Source organism: Saccopteryx leptura, chromosome 5 (genome assembly GCF_036850995.1).
Source record: "Saccopteryx leptura isolate mSacLep1 chromosome 5, mSacLep1_pri_phased_curated, whole genome shotgun sequence".
NCBI lineage: Eukaryota > Metazoa > Chordata > Mammalia > Chiroptera > Emballonuridae > Saccopteryx > Saccopteryx leptura.
This window is the reverse complement of record NC_089507.1, coordinates 187,096,707-187,114,905: the sequence shown is the minus strand read 5'-3', so window position 1 is coordinate 187,114,905 and position 18,199 is coordinate 187,096,707. Positions and strand designations below refer to the sequence as shown.

At 41.3% G+C, this 18,199-nt stretch overlaps 1 pseudogene; it reads left to right on the top strand.

Annotated features, from left to right (window-relative positions):
* The first annotated feature begins 7,755 nt into the window (after positions 1-7,755).
* On the top strand, positions 7,756-9,576 carry LOC136406627 (RNA-binding E3 ubiquitin-protein ligase MEX3C pseudogene; annotated as a pseudogene).
* The last annotated feature ends 8,623 nt before the right edge of the window (positions 9,577-18,199 follow it).

Below are 18,199 nucleotides of genomic sequence, written 5' to 3'. Positions count from 1 at the left end.
TCCACCTCAGGCACTAAAAAATGGCTCCATTTGCAACAGAGCAGTGGCCCCAGATGGGCAGAGCATTGTCCCCTAGTGAGCTTGCCAGGTGGATCCTGGTCGGGGTGCATGTGGGAGTCTGTCTCTGCCTCCCCTGCTCTCGCTAAAAATGAAAAAATAAAGAGAGAGACATAAAGGGGTGACCATGTTAGGATTAGATTGGAGTTATGCTGCCACAGGGCACAGGAACAGTGGGGGGTACCAGCAGTTGGGAGAGGCAGAAAGGGATCCTTCTCCTGCAGGTTTCAGAGGCAGTATGGCTGACACATGGATTTAGAAATTCCAGTCTCTGGAACTGGGTGACAATAATACATTTTTTGTTGTTCTAAGCCACCCAGCTTGTGGTACTTTGTTACCTAGCAGCCCTGAGAAATTAATACAGATGGATTTGGCTACAGGTAGTTTTAAACGTGGCATAGGTGATTCTATATAATATGCTGGGATTGATTTTCACAACTATCAGGGGAAAGAACTATATAGCTGGCATAACCTGAATAGAAAATAATGTCAAAATCAGTTTAGAAGCCATGCAAATATAATTATCCTGAGTATAATATTTAAAACTTAGTACCATGCCAAATAATTTTCACACCTAGTTATCTGTCTTTGTAACTCAGGGCTTCACATTTTAAAGGAGGCACTTGCTATCTTGCTCCTCTGCAGTTTCTTGTTCGGATGCTCATTTTTAGCATAATTTCTCCCCTTGAGTGATGAGCTTCGGGGTTGCCACTTTGTGTGTGCTTTACAGGTCTCTTCATGGCGTGTCCTTTAGTTTTCATGCCTAAGGGCACTGTCTGTACCTAGCCTTCTAGGACTTAATCCTGTTCATTTATAATGTAACATTTCTCCAATTTGTCAAAGTTACTTAGAATTCTGATCCTGCAATCCAAAATTCTAATTCCCATTACTCAAGGATTGTCCCCAAGACAATTGAATTAAGAATTCTATGAACTCCTGGAGGAATCAATTTGGAGAAGATCAGATAATGGAAGGTTTATTATATTATGTACTGCATTAAAGTGTAAAGATGTATGAAAGATAAATGGTCAATGCATGAATTATGCAAAGAGCTCCTTACCCAAGACAGGCATAGTGTGAGATGTGAAATCTTGTCACTGTCAAAGTGTGGTCCATAGACCAGCCTCACTGACAACACCTGGGAGCTTGTTAGAACTACTGCTTCTCAGACGCCGTCCCAGACCTCCTGACTCCAAATCTGCATGTTTATGGCATTTCTGGGGAAGCTCAGGCCTATTAAATTTTGAGACACAGTGATGTAGAAATGTTTTCTGCCTCAAAGAGTCAAGTAGGACTGTTGAGAAGGCAAGATACAAACCTGGTAGATCAGTGCTTCTCAAAGTGTAGTCTGCAGGACCACCTGTATGTGAGCGGCATTCGATGCTTGGTCAAAGTAAGAATACATTGGCCCCTTCAAAGGCCATTTAATTAGACTCACTGGGGATGGGACTGAGAAACTTACATTTTTGACAAGTTCCCCAGGTGAATTTGATGCACATTAAAGTTGGAGAGTAATTGCTCCTGAACAATGGGAATTTATTTTATTCAGCACACCTGAGGAATGACACCAGGCATTGGTAAGAGCGGTGCAGACTGGCGTGCCCTGAAGGTGGCAGCTGCATTCTCCTAGACCAGCGTCATTCAGAGGAGGGTCCACACATCAACAGCACGCCTATCTCCCGGGTGCTCGGTAGAAATGCAGAATTTCAGACTTCACTCAGTATCTGAACTGTGTCTCTCTCAAATTTGTATGTTGACATGTAATCTCCAGCACCTCAGAATGTATTCATATTTTAAAACAAGGGACTTTACGAGGTTATTAAGTTAAAAGGAGATCTTTAGGGCGGGCCCTAATCCAACATGACCAGTGTTCTTGTAGGAAGAGGGAATTGGGACACAATGTGTTTGCACAGAGTAAAGACCATGTGAGGATAGGAGAAGCCAAGGAGAGAGGCCTCAGAAGAAACCCACCCTGCCGATACTTTGATTTTGGACTTTGAGCCTGCGGAACTGTGAGAACATAAATTTTTGTCGGTTTTCACCACCCAGTCTGTGGCACTGGGGCATGGCGGCCCCCTAGCGGATTACTATGTCCACTAAATTAGAATCGGCATTTTTAACAAGGTCCGTAGATAATTCAGGTATATAAGACCTTTGAGAAGCAGCAGTCCAGTACAGTGATTGTCAAACTTTAGAGTACTTCAGCGTGAACTTGAAGGCTTGTTGACATACAGATTTCTGGCGCCACCCAGAGATTCTGACTCAGTTGGCCTGGGATAAGCCAGAAAAAACTGCATTTGTTTTTTTTTTTAATTTTTATTTAGAAAATTATATCTAATAGGGTGACATTGCTCAATAAGAGTACACAGCTTTCAGGCGAACGTCTCCATAGCATTTGAACTGTTGACTGTGTTGTAGGCCCATCACCCAAAGTCAAATCATTTTGTGTCACTGTATATTTGTCCCCAAACCTCCGTCTCTAACAAGCTCCCAGGTGATGCCACTGTCCCTGTTCTGCTGACCACATCTGAGTGTGTGGGGCCCACAGCCTCAGCTGTATCTGGAAATTATTAGAACAAAAAATTTAGAGTCCCCAAGCTAGACTTATGATATGACCACATTTTCGAACCCTCTAGAGAGTTGGGGGCTGGGCCCAGCAAAATAATTCTGAAACTTAAGTTTGAAAACTGGTGATCAACAGGAGCTGTGCCAAGGGGCCAGGACAACGTATTATATTTTGCCTCTGTAGTAGAGGATCTGCAGATGTGGAAGGCCAAAAAGTTTGTATATATACATATATATATATATATATATATATATATATATATATATATATTGTTCAGGGGTCAGCTGTGATCTGAAACGCCCCTTGCCCCCAGGTGATTCTTTTGTCATTTTTCTAGAAGTCATGCTCTCACCCTGCCCAGAAACGATCCTGAGGCAACAGCTAAGGCAGTGGTCCTCTGCATGCCAGTCACCTGATTATTGGGCACTACCCCCAGCTTTGGGTTCTCTTGGTTTAGGATAGCATCCCAGAACTTGTATTTCTTAGCAAATTTCCAGTTGATGTTCTTGCTGCTTCTTCAGGGACCAAGGCTTGCCCAATACTGGGATAGGGGTCAAACCTTGATTTCACAGGTATGGCAGACACTGTTCATTGGGCAATGAACCCCACACGCATGCCCCATTTTTCCCTTGTCTTTCTCCAATATAGTACCAAAGTGCAGGTGAGAGCTCACCACTTTCTCAAAGGATTCTGTAGCTGGGAGTGAGCATGTGACCCTGTGACACAATTCTAGCCAATGGGACCTAAGCAGAAGTTGCAAGGGTTGAGGGGCAGTTCTGGGAAGTGTACTGCTCTGCCTCCTAGCACTTCAAGCACCGTGCTTTCTCCTCCCTACCTTGGAGCACAGATATGATGCCTGTAACGGATTCAGCCTTCTCAGGACCACAGTGCTCATACCTGAAGGCCATGGGCCGACGGAATACAGATGGCAGAGTAGCCAGTTAGAAACACAGAACCAATGCCAATAACCCTCAGATGCCGCATTATGTGGGACAGTAATCTTTATTGTTCAAGCCACAGTGAATTGAGTTGTGTTACTTACAGCCAATACCACTCTTATTTGATAACAAACTTATCTGTTTAATTAAGAGAAACAAACCTACAGCAAGCAACCTAAAGTAACCAGATTTCTTTCCCTTAAGTCAGAACATAAAAAACAAAATGAAAGAAACCCCAATAATATAAAAGAACTATAAAACTACCATCTACCATCATTATCATAGTATAAAATAAAGGCCCATTATAACCTACACAAAAAGGTAGAAAAATTTAGTTGACTATATGTAGCTTTCAAAAACATCATTGTTCCTTATTTTGATGAAGACAGGTCAACAGGACAGGTCAGTAATTACAAATAAATGAAACTTATTTAACATTTCATACATATGTTTGAACTTGACTATGTGTCTTCCTGGTTCACATTTGGGCTTTAAATTTAGTCAACACCTTCCCATCAAAATTACTGTGTCCTGATACATGTATCTATATAAGCACACATTTGAGCACTTAACCATCAGCAATGAAAGAATTAAACATTAGAGTTACAGAAAAAATAAAAATAGGGCATGTGTATCTTAAAATATCCTTTACAAATGTGCTCATTTCTGAGAAACTGCTTTGCTCAAACCTAAACCCAGCCTGATTCCCCCCCCCCTTCTTTTGTTACAAAGTAATTAGTCTTTAAGTGCTGCTGGGGAGCTCAGTTGGTTAGAGCATCCTCCTGATATGTCAAATTTGTGGGTTCAATTCCCTGGCTAGGGTATATACAAGAATTAACCAATAAATGAATAAGTAAGCAGAACAATAAATTGATGTTTCTCTCTCCATTCCTCTTTGTCTCTGAAATCAACAATAAATTAAAAAGATATAATCAGTATCTGAGTCAGCTTTTAATCTTATGTTAATGAGATCCCCTACAGTCTTGGCTCATCCCTTCAAATTAGAGATTGATCTATAACTAATAAGGCTTATAATGGCAGTACCAGAGACAAAAGAGATCATTGGGCAGCTGGGAAGAGAGAGCTGAGAAGTGTAGAAAGGGCATAAATAATTGCATTCTTCACTACATACTAAGTTGACTCCTGGAGACAGAAGCAGGTGTCTCTGGTAGCAAGTCTGCTGGCTCGAGCTTCTCTAACAAGGGAAGCCCCTCCAAGGTGTTAAGAGGGACCATGGAAGCTGCACCCAGTCTGTGCATTAGCAAAAGCATTCCTGCTCACCCCTGCATAAGGTTTTCACCCTGGCTTGAAAAACGTGCTTTGAATTGCCTTTAACTTCTGGAAAAAAGCACCAGATGAAGAACTCATCTTTTTTTCCAGCCATTTTTTGGAGCCGTGTGTCTTCTCTACACTGTAGATTTACCGCCTCAAAATTTCCAGTGATTGGAGCAGAGGCACGCTTACTCATTAATTAAAATCTAATTTTCTATTCTATTATAATTGCAGCAGTAGAGGGGGAAAAAAGTAAAACTTATTATTCCAAAAAATGAAAATGATCCCTGGACTGTTTTCGGCTTATTATGAGCTCTGTGTTAAAATTTGTTTTAAATTGAATCAATAGAACAAACATGGAAATGAGCTCTGTGAAATCATTTATTTTTAAAGGCTCTTAATGAAAGCCTGCTTCATTCTGTTTAAAAATTTTTAGACTCTGCCTGAATTGATTTCTTAATAAAGACAAAGGCAAGAGGAGGCGTTCAGGTTCTGTGGTGGATCTGGGACCATCTGCAGGTCAGCCTGTGTGTGGCTTTATGATGATGATTTCTAAGCCTTTTTAGAACACCAGTGTGGATCCCCTGTTAGCTCAAAAGCCCAATAATTTCAGTTCACTCTGCATTTTTAAATTCAGCACCATCCTGGAGAGTCGGGTGTCTGCACAGAAACATACAGGAAAGCGTTGGAGAAGCTGCTGGTTTGGCTCTGTCTCCTGACTCGGTCCTGAGCATGTGGGCTGGCGTGTGAAGGATGTCAGTGTGACAGGTGGTGACCTGGCACCCCGGGATCAGAGCTCTCCCAATGTAATTACCTGGCTCACTGGCTCTAACCAGGAGGAAGGGTTGATTCTACCTCATCACTTTCTGCTGAGTCCTCATGTAACCTACAAATCCGCATAATCTCTAGTGGTGACAGGGTGGGGTGGGGGGAGACGAGCGGAGTGGTCAGTGGGGGACACCTGGAGAATTTAAAAGGCAAAAGATTTATATGATCTGAAGAGAAACCAGAGCATAACACACCTGGAGAATTTAAAATTTGCACTTTATAGCTGTCCTATTTAAGATCGTTAAGGGCACATAGTGCTAAGTGTAAGAGAAGTAGGTTACAACGTTGTATATGTATATTTAAGTTTATAGAAAATTTATATTTATAGTATTTATATATTCTACATATTTAGAGTATATATTGATATCTTTGCATACATATGCATGTATTTTATATAAAATACATAATCTATGTATAATATATGCATATATTTATATAAATGTTATATATATATAACAGGGGTCGGAACCTTTCTGGCTGAGAGAGCCATGAATGCCGCATATTTTAAAATGTAATTCCATGAGAGCCATACAATGACCCGTGTATGTTATGCATTATCCAATAAAAATTTGGTGTTGTCCCTGAGGACAGCTGTGATTGGCTCCAGCCACATGCAACCATGAACATGAGCGGTAGGAAATGAATGGGTTGTAATACATGAGAATGTTTTATATGTTTAACGTTATTATTATTTTTATTAAAGATTTGTCTGCGAGCCAGATGCAGCCATCAAAAGAGCCACATATGGCTCGTGAGTATAATGTACATGTATATAGGTATATATATATTTTTAAATTTACTTATTGAATTTAGAGAGGAATGGAGAGAGAGAGAGACTGTTCCTGTATGTGCCCTGACAGGGGATCAAACCTGCAACCTTGGCATATCAGGATGATGCTCTATCCAACCAAGCTATCTGACTAAGGCTGGATATTTATATTAAAAAATGTATTACATATATGAATATCATATAGTGTCTGTGTATATGCATAAATACCATATACCATAAGTGTGTATTCATTTTTAATTGTTATGTATGATATTATACATAAATATGTATATGTGTGTATATTTCTATGCACTAAAATGTTTCTATCTATATAGCAGTGTATATGGGTGTGTCTAGGTAGGATATAGAACATATACCAAAATATCAAATGGAGAAAGTGGTCATGTCCGGAAAGTAGGATTGTGGATAATTTTCATTTTCTCTGTGTCTTTCAGTATTCTCTAAATATTCTATGAATATAAAGTATTGCTTCTGCAATCACAGAAAAGGCATTAAAAGGAAAAATCGAGGAGCCTTCCTGCAGGCCCTGAACATCATCGGGACAATTCTTTCCTGCCGTGACGAGTGACAGCTCCTGGTTGCCTGGTCACGGTCCCTTTCTCCATCTCAGATTGTCGTCTCTCCTCTGGGACTGAGCGGCAGACTCTGAGGGCTGCATGGTTTGGGGGCTCTAGGATTGGTTGCTGTCCTTCTTCCCTGCCCTTAGCACGCATGCATGAGCTCACTCATCTGGTACCATCACGGAGAATCACCAGGGCCTCTTAAATGGTCCTGTTCTTGGTGTTCGCTGATGCTGACACGATTTATCACATGCATGTCTTCTTTCCCTCCATCCTTCACGCCAGACACGGGGAAATGAAGCTTTATGGAATGCACACATGTTACACAAGTTCCAGACAAATATTCTCATGTGAGGAAGAACTGAAAGGGCTTGTTAAAATACAGGTCCCAGGGCCTCCCCCTTCCCCCGAGATTCTGATTCTGTGGGTCTTACTGGGGTATAAAGAACTGTGTTTTTAACAAGCCCTCAAATGATGACATGCTGGTCCCTGCTCCACTGTTTGAGGCGCCAGGTCAAATTGTTCTCCACGTGTGGACCCACTTCAGCAGCAGCAGTGACACCAGTGACTTGGTTAGAGTCACAGACTTTCAGACTCCACACCAAAGGTGTTGAGTTAGGATTTGCCTTTTAATAAGATTCTCAAGATATCCAAGTGCACATGGTAAAAGATGAAGCAGCAACTGGATAGGCACTAGCCAGAAAGGCAGGGGGTGCTCTACAGGCCGCATGATGCCCAGGCGCAACGACGGAGGTGCTGTCCCATCCCTATGGCTCTGGCAGCTGTGGGGCAGTGGCCTGAACTGGGAGCTCGTGGCTCCCCTATGGAAGAAGAGCATGAATACCAGGTGTGTCTCTGTGCCCAGCTCTGAGCATGTCGCTGAGACTGTTTGTCATCAGGGTTGTAAAATTAAAGGACTGATGCCAAAGATAAACAAGGATACCAAGACGGCTATTCATGGTGGAGAGCCCAATTTTGTTGTCATTGGACGGAAAGAAGATGCTGCCATGGCCAAAAGAGAAATCCTCTCAGTGACATAGCACTTCTCCATGGTTTGTACATCTTAAAACAAACATGGCCCTGCCTTGGGAGGGCTGTCAAGTCCTCATCTTCCCCGCCAAACCACTGTTCAACTGAGGGTCCCATATTGTGTGGTGGCATTAGTAGTTGGACCCAAAGGAGTGACTCTTAAAAGAATTCAGCCGCGTAACCACACATACATGGCAATTCTGAGCAGGGTTAAGGGGCCTGTCTTTGAAGTGACAGGGATACCTGAAAATGCTGACAGAGCATGAGAAGAAATAAAAATGCATATTGCCATAGGTCTTGAAAACTATACTGGGCTCAACGAAGAGAATGATTTCCATTACAACGGTATCTATGTAAGCTTTGAAAGTGGCACTCTTTGCGCTGCATGGCTGTCCTCCAATCCAGTTCTGCCTAGCCATGCAAGTATGATATTCTTATCAAAAGGATATTCAATTATCAAAAGCATAGTTCCAGTTCTCTGGAAAGTGGTGCCATGGATTTCTATTTTGGAAGCAATAGGCTGTCTGACTTTAATCCAACAAACCCAGTTAGCATAGAAAACTTTTGGTTTGGAGATGTACTACCATCTGTAGACTCAGAAATCTTGCAATTGATTCTCCTGACTCTTTACCAATTTGATTCTTTACCAACAACCACAAACTATCTGAATCCATTTAAACCAGTTAACCCAATCTCTGGCTTTGGGAGTGATCCTTCTGAAAGCATGAAGGCTCAGCATAGAGGAAGCCAGCCAGCCATTCCTTGTCTGTCTCCCACCTTTCCTGAGAGCACTGAAGACCCAATGGCTTGGAGGGTTGGGAGCAACCCATCTAGTGCAGGCAACCATGTTGGTCCACCAATACACATTCCTACTCTTTTTTTTCTTTTCTTTTCTTTCTTTTTTTATTCAGTGAGAGAAGGGGAAGCAGAGAGACAGGTTCCTGCATGTGCCCCAACCGGGGTCCACCTGGCAAGCCCAATAGGGAGTGATGCTTGGCCCATCTGGGGTGTTGCTCCATTGCTCAGAAACTGAGCTCATCTTAGTGCCTGAGGCAAAGTCCATGGAGCCATGCACCAGGGGCCAACTTCCTCCAATCGAGCCATAGATGCAGGAGGGGAAGAGAGAGAGGGAGAGAGAAGTGAGAGGGAGAGGGTTAGAGAAGTAGATGGTTGCTTCTCCAGTGTGCCCTGACAAACAAACCCCAGACATCCACATGCTGGGCTGACACTCTACCACTCAGCCAACCAGCCAAAGCCATCCCTGCTTTTTCTAATGGCACCAATAGTTACTCCTCTTCCAATGGTTGTCCCACTTCTAGCTCACCTCCAGAACTAAGACATAAGCACAACTGTGTGATTTGTTTTGAGAATAAAGTTATTGGTGCCCTAGTTCCATGTTGACATGACCTCTTCTGCATGGAATGTGCCAACAAAATCTGTGAAAAGAGAATACCATCATGTCCAGTTTGCCACCAGCCAACTGTTACTCAGGCAATCCACATTCACACACACACACACACACACATCTCTATATGAATTCGTAAAGCCTTGGGTATAGTGGTACCTCCAGTAAACTTCGTAATGAATTCTTATAACTGTTATCAGGCTAAAGTTCTTAGTAAACTTATAAAAGACTACTATGGTAACACTAAACCTAAGTGATCTCTTGTCTATTTGTTTGGTTTGAATTATTAATATTATCCTGTAGACCCCGGATAGCTTGTATAAGAATTGCTGAAACTGACATTCAGTTTGATTACTAAGGGTTGTATGAGCCTATGAGAAGTATAGATAGCTAAGATTTCAAAATGAGGGATGCCAAGGCCTAATCACATTAAGAGTCTATGGACAGTACTTGGCATTATAGATGATTCAGACACTTTGGGGCTGGCTTCTTTATATTGCCAGTTTTGATCAGCCAGGTCGGTTTGGTTTTTTTTTTCCAACAACTTTTATGCCAAATTCTGCAGGATTGTAAGTAACTTTTTAATGCAGTGTAAACTACTTATTGGTAATAACAGAGTTGATGGCAGTTCACTCCACCTCTGGTTATAATTTGGGATGAAAAACTGTTACACTGACCTCCACCTCGCCTGGCTGGTATAATCAGTGGTTCAGGAGCACAACTATGACAATTATGAATTCCAAACCATTGCCTCCGTCAGTGAATGTGGAAATGGCCACCTGGGTTTTCCCATTTCGAGAAGGGCCTTGGGATTCATTTATATTGGGTAAATGCGAACATTCCAATCATTAGTCTGATCAAGCTATTGATTACCTTTTAGACTCTAGATCAAAGTGTGAAACATTTCAGGCTCAACCCATATTTGTCTTGCACATTATAAATACATTTTTATTTTTTAGTAATTTAGGGAGGAGGGCAGGGATAAAAATGTCCTTAGCATAATTCACCAGAGCACCTGTGACAACCTCTAACCAGTTTACTTCATTTCAAAACTATTTCCAATCACAAGGAAAGATTTCTTTAAGATACACCTTTACAGCTCACGTGTGGACATCTATGACTTTATCCTCAATACGCTTCCAGATTCATGCTGGCACTGAAAGGGCAAAACGCTTCCTGGTGGCTTTTTCTACTAATTATTTTTTGAAACCTTCTTTTCCCAACACAACAGAGCTTTTTTACCAGTATAACAAAAATTGATCTACTATGTGTATCGAATAGTAAATAGACAAATTATATTTTTATTTCCACTTGAAAAGCTACATGTCATCTTTAAGTTCAAAAATAATGGTTTTCATTTTGATATTTTCAGTGAAAAAATTGCCTTGATGGCATATGCTGGTGTAATGCTAATTGCCTGTATGATAGTTAGATGCCAGTATTGAAACCGAACCTTTAGCTGACATCTTGTGGATATGAATGAGCGTTCTCCAAGCGTGTGTTTTGTATTGTGTTGCATTGTACACAGCAACTAATAGGCCAAGGAGATGACATATATATGAGGTGCGTGTACTGTTTCTAAAACCACAAACTGAGGATGATGAGTTATTAACACAGTTTAGTATTTGCTAATGTTACCACATCCATTTCTTATGTATATGTAGGGAAGTCATAGGGATTTATAAATTTAATCTGAGTAAAGGTTAAAACCACATGTTTTTTTGTTAAAGGGCTTTTGACATAAGATAGCCAAAGTGCTGATAATATGTATTTGCTCTAAAGAGAATTATAAGTGTTTTATCTTCTCTGATTTTAAAAGTTACTAAATAAAGACTTGTTTCTATAGGAAAGAAAAAAGAAAGGAAGGAAGGAGGGAGGGAAGGTAGGAAGGAAGGAAGGAAGGAAGGAAGGAAGGAAAGAAGGAAGGAAGGAAGGAAGAAAGGAGGAAGGAAAGAAGTCAGGTGTGTTTAAAGGGTACTAAGAGGCACATTGAGCTGAGCTAGCCTGGCTGCTTCCTTCCAAGGCACCTGGCCAAGGTCACCATCTCAGAAGTCTGAGAACTGGCCCTGGAAAAAAGGGAGTGCCCTTCAGGGCTGAGAAAGCAAGTTTCTACATCTGAGGCATAAAATCAGAATGCCAGGCCCTGGCCGGTTTGCTCAGTGGTAGAGCGTCGGCCTGGTGTGCAGAAGTCCCGGGTTCGATTCCCGGCCAGGGCACACAGGAGAGGCGCCCATCTGCTTCTCCACCCCTCCCCCTCTCCTTCCTCTCTGTCTCTCTCTTCCCCTCCCGCAGCGAGGCTCCGTTGGAGCAAAGATGGCCCGGGCGCTGGGGATGGCTCCTTGGCCTCTGCCCCAGGCGCTAGAGTGGCTCTGGTCGCAGCAGAGCGATGCCCCGGAGGGGCAGAGCATCGCCCCCTGGTGGGCAGAGCGTCGCCCCCTGGTGGGCGTGCCGGGTGGATCCTGGTCGGGTGCATGCGGGAGTCTGTCTGACTGTCTCTCCCCATTTCCAGCTTCAGAAAAATACAAAAAACAAAACAGAACAAAACAAAAAAATCAGAATGCCAGTCAACTAATATACAGAGAAAAATAAGACGTGGGAGAAGGCAGGTCATGTAGGGAATTCAGTCTGACTCAGCAGGTACTCAGGTGAGCAAATACCTGGCCCAGCAGTTAGGGACAAGGTTCTGGCAAGGTTCCCAGGGTGCTAGCAAGAAGGACCTTCTGCACACAGGGAGAGTTGGGCTTCGTGGAGGGCAGCCCGGGACATGGTGCCTCCTGCTCTCAGTCTTGGCTGTCTGACTCTATTACCCATTTCCTGGACTGAACAAATCCACTTCCAATCAGAACACTCCTTAGAGAGATACATACTTCAGTCAGGTTACCCTTCATCCTCTCTATAATTCTGCTCTGATCCTTCGTTTCACAGCTTAACAACAGGGGACTATCCTATTTCTCTCATTTCAAAGTGCTCTGAATCTACAACAGAACAGGCTTTGAATGATCCTCGCAGATTGTGGAGTGGTGTTTTATGTAATCTGAGCCCCCCTCACGCCCACCACCACTTAAAACAAACCTAGAGGATATAAATGATTATCCCCATTTTTCCAAACAAAAACTGAGGTCAGAGAGGTTGTGATGAGTTGAATTGTGTCCACTAAAATGATATGTTGACATTCTAAACCCCAGCCACCTGTGAATGTGACCTTATTTGGAAATAGTCTCTGTAGATGCAGTCAGGTTACGGGTAGACCCTTACGCCAATATGACTACTGTCCTTATAGGAAAAGGGAAATGCCACATGAGGACAGAGACATACAGGGAGAACCCCATGTGAGGACAGATACAGAGGTTGGAGTGACGCAGCTATAAACCAATGGAGACCAAGGCTAACGAACACCACCAGAGACTAGAGAAATCCGGGAAGGATTCTACCCAGAGTCTTGGAGGGAGCGTGGCCCTGCTAAAACCCTGATTTTGGACTTCTAGCCCCAACTGTGAGAGAATAAATATCTCCATTTTAAGCCTAATTTGTGGTACTTTGCATCCCTAAGAAACTAATCTAGAGGTTTTTTTTTTTTTTTTTATGATGTTGAACATCATTATTCAAGTTGGTGGTACAGGCAGCCCTGGTGGGGCCCCTCCCATGTCCCCATAGTCTTTGCATTTCAGCTGATGCTGATGATCTCAGTCTTAGATGCCTACTCCTTTCCACTGAGCGCTTCAGTTGATGAAGGAGGCAGGTTGGAAGTGCTGAGAAATTTACACTTCGAGGAGCTGCCTTCAGCCAACAATGGAAGGTAACTAAGGGATAAATACACAGTTTTGCCCCAGGTGAGGCCACAGCCAGGTGTTCCACACCGTTTCCCAGAGGTCCCCAGTGGAGCTGAGTCTGTTACCTGCATGGCGACCCACTCAGCAACTCACGCTGCTTCAGCTTCCTCCCCTGGCCGGTCTCAGGTCCCCATTCCCTGATGGTGCTTGCTTGGGCCACCTGCACAGGGACACCTGTTGCCTTGCCTCAAGGAAGCCTCTGGAAGAAGCCAGCCTAAAACAGACACAAGACTGACTCCTTCCTGCCTATATTCTCTCCACTCAGCACTTTAGGGAATAGGAAATATTTTCCTTCTCTGGTTTTCCCCAAACACTCAACCTGAAGTCAGCAAAATACATAACAACACATTTTAAAATGCATCAGTCTGCATTCCCTTAGATTTTGTTATAAATCCTCCAAGAGGCGGGGGAGGAGTGAGGAGAATGTGGTGATTCTGGGAATCTCGGGTGAAGTTACAGTATGGCTTCTGACAGGCCAGGCCCACGCTGAGTGCCTTGACACACAAACACACATTGTGTTGTTAAATCTCCTGTATGGCTTTGTGTTAGGGTCATTCTTGTACAGGCTGGCCTTTGGCACAGAGCAGAAGCTCCTTGAGGTCAAATATCATGTCTGACTTATTGAAGAAAACTGAAAAGTTCCCGCTTACAAGATAGTCCTCGGGGAAGAAGTGAGGAGCAGGATGGCGACGGTGCCTTTCTGGTGCGCGCTGGCTTCTTTGAACTCCCAGGATGCCTTGTGCTTCCTAAGCTGTCAATACATGTGTGATAGAGAATTGCATGTTTGGCAAACGGGGAAAAATCCAGTGTTGTGGGGACTCAAGATGATAAATTTGGGGATCCTTTTATTGTAGTAAAATATACATAAGATAAAATCTACCATGAAACCATTCTTAAATGTACAATTCACTGGCATCGAAAGCATTCAAAATGTTGTGTAACCAAGACTAACTGTAATTGTTCGTTTTACTTGTCAACCTGACTGACTAAGGGATTCCCAGAGAGCTGGTAACACATTAAGTCTGGGCAAGTGTGAGGGGGTGTTTCTAGGAGGAAGTAGCATTTGATTCAGTAGACGGGGTACTGGGATCTGCCCTCCCCAGTGTGGACAGGCATTATCCCGTCCTTTCGAGGCTCAGACGGAATAAAAAGGCGAAGGGAGGGGAAAGTGTTCCCTTTTCTTGAGCTGAGACATTCGTCTTCTCCTGCCTTCAGATGTCAGAGCTCTTGGTCGGGGGAACTGCATTCTCTGGGACTCGCACTAGCGACCCCCTGGTCCCAGGTCTGTAGACTCAGACTGGATTATACACCAGCTGTTCTGCTTCTTCAGTTTGCCAGCGGCAGATGCTGAGACTTGACCTTCATAACTGTGTGAGCCAATTCCGATACTAAATTTTCTCCCTTGTATATCTCTCTGTATATATTCTATTGGCTCTGTTTCTTCAAAACCTCTTAATACACTATTTTTAAAACTTTTTAATTAACCTGAATGGACACTCTGTAACTATTTTTTTTAATAATTTTATTTTTTTAATGGGGCGACATCAATAAATCAGGATACATATATTCAAAGATAACAAGTCCAGGTTATTTTGTCTTTCAATTATGTTGCATACCCATCACCCAAAGTCAGATTGTCCTCTGTCATCTTCTATCTAGTTTTCTTTGTGCCCCTCTCCCTCCCCCTTTCCCTCTCCCTTTCCCCCCTCCCCCCGTAACCACCACACTCTTATCATTGTCTCTGAGTTTCACTTTTATGTCCCACCTACATATGGAATAATGCAGTTCCTGTTTTTTTCTGATTTACTTATTTCACTTTGTATAATGTTATCAAGATCTCACCATTTTGCTGTAAATGATCCGATGTCATCATTTCTTATGGCTGAGTAGTATTCCATAGTGTATATGTGCCACATCTTCTTTATCCAGTCATCTATTGACGGGATTTTTGGTTGTTTCCATGTCCTGGCCACTGTGAACAATGCTGCAATGAACATGGGGCACCATGTGTCTTTATGTATCAATGTTTCTGAGTTTTTGGGGTATATACCCAGTAGAGGGATTGCTGGGTCATAAGGTAGTTCTATTTTCAGTTTTTTGAGGAACCACCATACTTTCTTCCATAATGGTTGTACTACTTTACATTCCCACCAACAGTGTATGAGGGTTCCTTTTTCTCCACAGCCTCTCCAACATTTGCTATTACCTGTCTTGTTAATAATAGCTAATCTAACAGGTGTGAGGTGGTATCTCATTGCAGTTTTGATTTGCATTTCTCTAATAACTAAAGAAGATGAGCATCTTTTCATATATCTGTTGGCCATTTGTATCTCTTCCTGGGAGAAGTGTCTGTTCATGTCCTCTTCCCATTTTTTTATTGGATTGTTTGTTTGTTTGTTGTTGAGTTTTATGAGTTCTTTGTATATTTTGGATATTAGGCCCTTATCTGAGCTGTTGTTTGAAAATATCATTTCCCATTTAGTTGGCTTTCTGTTTATTTTGTTATCAGTTTCTCTTGCTGAGCAAAAACTTCTTAGTCTGATGTAGTCCCATTCATTAATTTTTGCCTTCACTTCTCTTGCCATTGGAGTCAAATTCATAAAATGCTCTTTAAAACCCAGGTCCATGAGTTGAGTACCTATGTCTTCTTCTATGTACTTAATTGTTTCAGGTCTTATGTTTAGATCTTTGATCCATTTTGAGTTAATTTTAGTACAGGGGGACAAACTGTAGTCTAGTTTCATTCTTTTGCATGTGGCTTTCCAGTTTTCCCAGCACCATATATTGAAGAAGCTTTCTTTTCTCCATTGTGTGTTCTTGGCCCCTTTATCAAAAATTATTTGACTATATATATATGTGGTTTTATTTCTGGACTTTCTATTCTGTTCCATTGGTCTGAGTGTCTACTTTTCTGCCAATACCATGCTGTTTTGATTGTCGTGGCCCTATAATAGAGTTTGAAGTCAGGTATTGTAATGCCCCCAGCTTCATTCTTTTTCTTTAGGATTGCTTTAGCTATTCAGGGTTTTTTATAGTTCCATATAAATCTGATAATTTTTTGCTCTATTTCTTTAATAAATGTCATTGGAAGTTTGATGGGAATTGCATTAAATTTGTATATTGCTTTGGGTAATATGGCCATCTTGATTATATTTATTCTTCCTAACCAAGAACAAAGAATATTCTTCCATCTCATTATATCTTTTTCAATTTCTCTTAACAATGGTTTATAGTTTTCATTATATAAGTCCTTTACATTCTTTGTTATATTTATTCCTAAGTATTTTATTTTATTTTTTTGTTGCAATTGTGAAGGGGATTATTCTTTTGAGTTCGTTCTCAGTTGTTTCATTGTTGGCATATAGAAAGGCTATTGACTTCTGTATGTTAATTTTGTATCCTGCGACCTTATTGTATTGGCTTATTGTTTCTAGTAGTCTTTTTGTGGATTCTTTGGGGTTTTCAATGTATAGGATCATATCATCTGCAAAAAGTGATACCTTTACTTCTTCTTTTCTGATATGGATGCCTTTTATTTCTTTGTCTTTTCTGATGGCTCTGGCTAGAACCTCTAGTACCACATTAAATAAGAGTGGAGAGAGTGGACAACCCTGTCTTGTTCCTGATTTAAGGGGGAAAGCCTTCAGTTTAGTGCCATTTAATATGATGTTAGCTGATGGTTTATCATATATGGCTTTTATCATGTTGAGATATTTTCCTTCTATACCCATTTTGTTGAGAGTCTTAAACATAAAATTGTGTTGTATTTTATCGAAAGCCTCTTCTGCATCTATTGATAAGATCATGTGGTTTTTGTTCTTTGTTTTGTTGATATGGTGTATTACGTTAGCCGTTTTATGTATGTTGAACCATCCTTGAGATTCTGGGATGAATCCCACTTGATCATGATGTATTATTTTTTTAATATGTTGTTGTATTCGATTTGCTAGTATTTTGTTTAGTATTTTAGCATCTGTATTCATTAGAGATATTGGTCTGTAGTTTTCTTTTTTTGTGCCATCCTTGCCTGGTTTTGGTATGAGGGTTATGTTGGCCTCATAAAATGTGTTTGGAAGTATTGCTTCTTCTTCAATTTTTGGAAGACTTTCAGTAGAATAGGAACCAAGTCTTCTTTGAATGTTTGATAAAATTTACTGGTATAGCTGTCTGGGCCTGGAATTTTATTTTTGGGGAGGTTTTTAATGGTTTTTTCTATTTCTTCTCTACTAATAGGTCTGTTTAGGCTTTCTGCTTCTTCTTGACTCAGTCTAGGAAGGTTGTATTGTTCTAGGAATTTATTCATTTCTTCTAGGTTGTTGAATTTAGTGGCATAAAGTTTTTCATAGTATTCTACAATAATTCTTTGTATATCTACAGTGTCCGTGGTGGTTTCTCCTCTTTCATTTTGGATTTTGTTAATATGAGTTATTTCTCTTTTTTCCTTGGTAAGTCTTGCCAAGGGTTTGTCAATTTTGTTGATCTTTTCAAAGAACCAGCTCTTTGTTCTATTAATTTTTTCTATAGTTTTACTGTTCTCTATTTCATTTATTTCTGCTCTGATTTTTATTATCTCCTTTCTTTGGCTGGTTTTGGGTTGTCTTTGTTCTTCTTTTTCTAGTTCCTTAAGGTGGGAAGTTACGTGGTTCACTTGGGCTCTCTCTTGTTTGTTCATATATGCCTGAAGTGATATGAACTTCCCTCTTATCACTGCTTTTGCTGCATCCCATAGATTCTGATATGTCGTATTGTCATTTTCATTAGTCTGTATATATCTTTTGATCTCTGTACTTATTTCTTCTTTGACCCATTCATTTTTTAAAAGTATGTTGTTTAGTTTCCACATTTTTGTGGGGTTTTTTTCCTCTTTTTTGCAGTTGAATTCTAGTTTCAAGGCTTTATGATCAGAAATAAATATGCTTGGTAC